Genomic DNA, 4,162 nt, shown 5'->3' with positions numbered 1-4,162 from the left:
CAACACCTGTGTAATTTGAATATAACAATGATGAGTGTTAAAAATAATGATTTATAATAGCACTTTTGTTAATATTTGGTTGTTTCTACAAAATTAAAATGACAGGACATATTTGCAGAAAACATTGCAAAAATTTTGAGGTACACCACATTTAACATTCACATTCAAACACCCGCATTTCACTGCATTTAAAAATCTTTACAATTTGCAGTTAATTCCAATCTGGAACAAAAAACACAACAGGGAACAATGTAAGTTCTCTCATCACTGCCATATGAAAACTGCCTGTCATAAGGTCTGTAGTATATCAAATCATCCACACAAATGAGAGTGAAAATATTACCCACCTCCTCAATACAGAATGCATGCACATGCTCATCAAAACACACTGTAATTACATTACTGGCCAAAAGAAAAGCTTGTCCATCTTTTACAATAATATTGATAATCTTATTAAAAACTGGCATTTCATTTTCAACAGCAGAGCAAACATACATTCCAACTTGGTATTCAGTTCCATAGTTTTTTACCCAGGTTGTAGTGGAGACAGTGGGTACATTCCAAGTTTCAGTTAAAAGCTCATTACCCTCCAGAGTGCAAGTAGAGACTTCATTAAAAGGACCAAACTGAAATCTTTTAAAATAAAAACTCTCCCAATGAAAAGCCAACTGATGTTAATGTTTCTTGGCCAATGTTTTCATTATGTTCTTAAAGTTCTTTACAGACTTCTTAAAAAAGTTATGCTTCCCTTTGTACCTCATGCACCGCATGTGTATAAGTGGACCCACTTTCCTAATGCATCTAGGATAATGGATCATTAGATGGTGCTTTGGAATCAATCTTCTTTCAGGAAACATAGACTTAAAAAGTTTATGATGATCAGAAATTAAATGCTTCAAAAAAAAAAAAAGTCATACCCTGTGTTACAACTGGCGAGAATACAATGTTCACTATCTGAATCAAAAGTAGTATCAAATTCCAATAACCACTGTCCGTGTTAACTAGATCTCCAAAGATCAAGGGGGTATTGCGCAAAAGGCACCATAACTGAGTAGCGTTGAGGCCAAGGTCCTTGCTGCCATCATCAATTTTAACTCCACTTGGTCTGTTCTTTCTTTCACTGTATCCATAGTTGAAGCTCTTAATCCTTTCCGAAAGTGTGTCCAATGAAATGCAGTCTTTAACCAAGTACTGAAAAAGCAGCTTTAACTCGTACTGCACAACCCCTTCAAGCCAATCGTGCATAATGTCAACAGCATAATTCTCTGAAGAATGAAAAAACTGTAATGAATTGAGTGGACAACTTCTCTTAAGGCCAAACAGTGGTGCAAGAGTGGGATCTTGTGCTAGAGCATTGCAATGTTCTGAATATAGCTCCTTTGTTCGAATGATCAAATCTGGGTCATCCTCACTAAAGACTGATTGCAACTTTGTTATGTCAATTAAGCAAAACCGGCAACAGTAGGTTGCATTGAATGACTCAACCACACCAAGCAGTCCATGTAAAGCTAAATTGTCACCAGTAACCTGAATGACAGAACCCTGTAACATAGTATGAGAAGGGAACATGGATTCCCTTTAACTCCAGAATTTTTAGATCCTCCACCAGAGGCTGTAAGATTGGTTCAAAGCCATATTTTTTCAAGTCTTTTTCAAGTCTTCGAAATCGTCGTAATATAACTGTATTTGAAGCGCATGCTGGAGGATCCTCACTTAGGGTATCAGAAACAGGAACATTGATACCACTGCCAACATTTTCAGCAGTACCTGAGGCTACACAGTCTCTGTGCACTCCCAAAATGTGTTTCTTGAACCCATAATATGTATAAAACACAGATGAACACCCAGGTTCGCCACATTTCAACCGTAATGAACGCCCTGGGTACAAACCATGATGAAACTTCAGATGCTGAAACAAACTTGAACAGCTTCTGTGGTGTACCTTGCAAAGGAAGCATGGGAACATTTGAGCAAGACGCTGGGGGGAGGGGGGAGTCAAACCTCGGTGTTCTGAATTCTCACTCGGATTTCCTTGACCCTTGGACTTTCCTTGGCAGTTCCCACATCAATGCCATAAACCGTTGTTTGAATGAACGTGTAGAAGTTGCACAAGGCCTCATCATACGACACAGCAAAGACAAAGTGCACCTTAAAGAGTTCATCAAAGGCTGCGACAGCTGTCTGCGTCATGCAGGGAATGGCCTACTGGTCCAGGATGATGTAAAACTTCTGAACGCTACTCCTCTTTTCTCCAACACAGAGGAGGAAGGGCTGTGTAGATCCAACTCGCTCAAGAAATGTCTTGATGCTCGTCCCCACCTAAGAGCATATAATGAGAGATTTTAAACAGTGTTTTGTATAACAGCTGACAGATCTTTCGGGTTCAAATTCACAAATAAAATTCTCATCCTCAGAGGTGTGACATATGGAGAAACGTACACAAACAAATAACATTTTTAAAATGTATTATGTTGAGATCTACACAGTAAAATCTCCAGTGTTGAAATCCCAGTGTTACGGACTTTTAGAGTAAAGAGTTAAAGTTGTGGTGTTGAATTGTAAAGGATTAACACTAGCTAGAGTAAACAGCACCCTCTGGCTGGTGTCGATACGGAGAATTGCCCTTATTAACACCTTTGAGTGTTATTAGTGACATCCGGGACATTTTCTCGTGTACGAGCCTAATCCGTCTGAAAGAATTTTTACAGACGCCATTTTCTTTGCTCGCGATGCGGAGCATATTAGGAGCATATTCAATGTGTTGTGTGCGCCGAAACGTTTATCAATGGCATTTCCTTTCACTCGCGATGCGGAACAGACGAGGACTTTTCTAAAAGGGAATATCCGAAAGTAAGTGTTTTAATCTCATTTAAAATATGTATTTTATAACATTATATTGATTTATAGTGATATTCATTTGCTGTGCACTCTTAAACTTTTTCTCAGAGAGATATTTTCGTTCACTCGTGATGCTCCGGAGCAGATGAGGAAGTTGGTTTTAACAAGGAAAACACTGAAAGTAAGTGTTTTACCTCATTTACTATATGTATTTTATAACATTATATTGATTTATAGTGATATTCATTTGCTGTGCACTCTTAAACTTTTTCTCAGAGAGATATTTTCGTTCACTCGTGATGCTCCGGAGCAGATGAGGAAGTTGGTTTTAACAAGGAAAACGCCAAAAGTAAGTGTTTTACTTCATTTACGATATGTATTTTATAAAATAATATTACTTTATGATAATATATGGAAGCTGAATAATGACAATAGTTTTTGAAATATAAAGCATGCTGAATTCCACAAATCGAAAAAAAGATGCATTGCAATTAACAGTGCTTGCATTTTAATGCCTTGTATTTCCAGGGCTTGCATTTTTAGGTCCTGAAATTTAACATAGTTGTTTATTTAAGCTGTGAATAATTCAATTCAAAATATTTCACACACATTTTCATAATTAAAAATTCAATAATTCATATTCACCTTCCGGAATTTACTTCCAAAATATTCAATCTGTTTAAAAATACGATGTATAATACTCGACGGGCAAATTTCAGTCATTTTATTTCACTTTCCAAATTCGCGTCCACAAATTTAGTGGTTAAAATTCGGCAGAAAATTCAGCGTTGCACATCCGGGAACCGCAGGAATAGCAGTAGAGCACCGATGCATGATCTCCAGTTGCTGTCAGCCGCTCACCAGCAGGTGGCGCAAGCCGCTGTTGATGAAGGCCATATGTGGATCAAGTCACTCATTTACAAAAACTGATTTGCAGAAATGGAGCTAGCGCTAGAAGTTTTGATTATCGGGGCCAGTATAAACATGTGGAAACGCTGATTGTGTGTATATTTAATTCAACATTTTCGCTGTTTCCCGTAGCCTACATATAAGCAGCTTTCTCTACCACAAAGGAGATTATAATGCTCTTTTACCCAACGCTGAAGTACAGAACTAACATTACATCTGAGGAAGACATATATTGCTTATTTCTGTAACTCTGTATCATGGCTTGTGTGACGCTGTGCTGTAATACTGGGGTTCCCCTCATACGTCACACTCCAGGATTCCCCAACGACACGTAACGCACCTCAGTGAACTAATACAGTGATATAAGACCTCAGATCTCAGAATACACTTTATTGATGATTATGCAAACTATATA

This window comes from Onychostoma macrolepis, chromosome 01 (assembly GCF_012432095.1).
Source record: "Onychostoma macrolepis isolate SWU-2019 chromosome 01, ASM1243209v1, whole genome shotgun sequence".
NCBI lineage: Eukaryota > Metazoa > Chordata > Actinopteri > Cypriniformes > Cyprinidae > Onychostoma > Onychostoma macrolepis.
Note: the sequence above shows the minus strand (reverse complement) of the source record.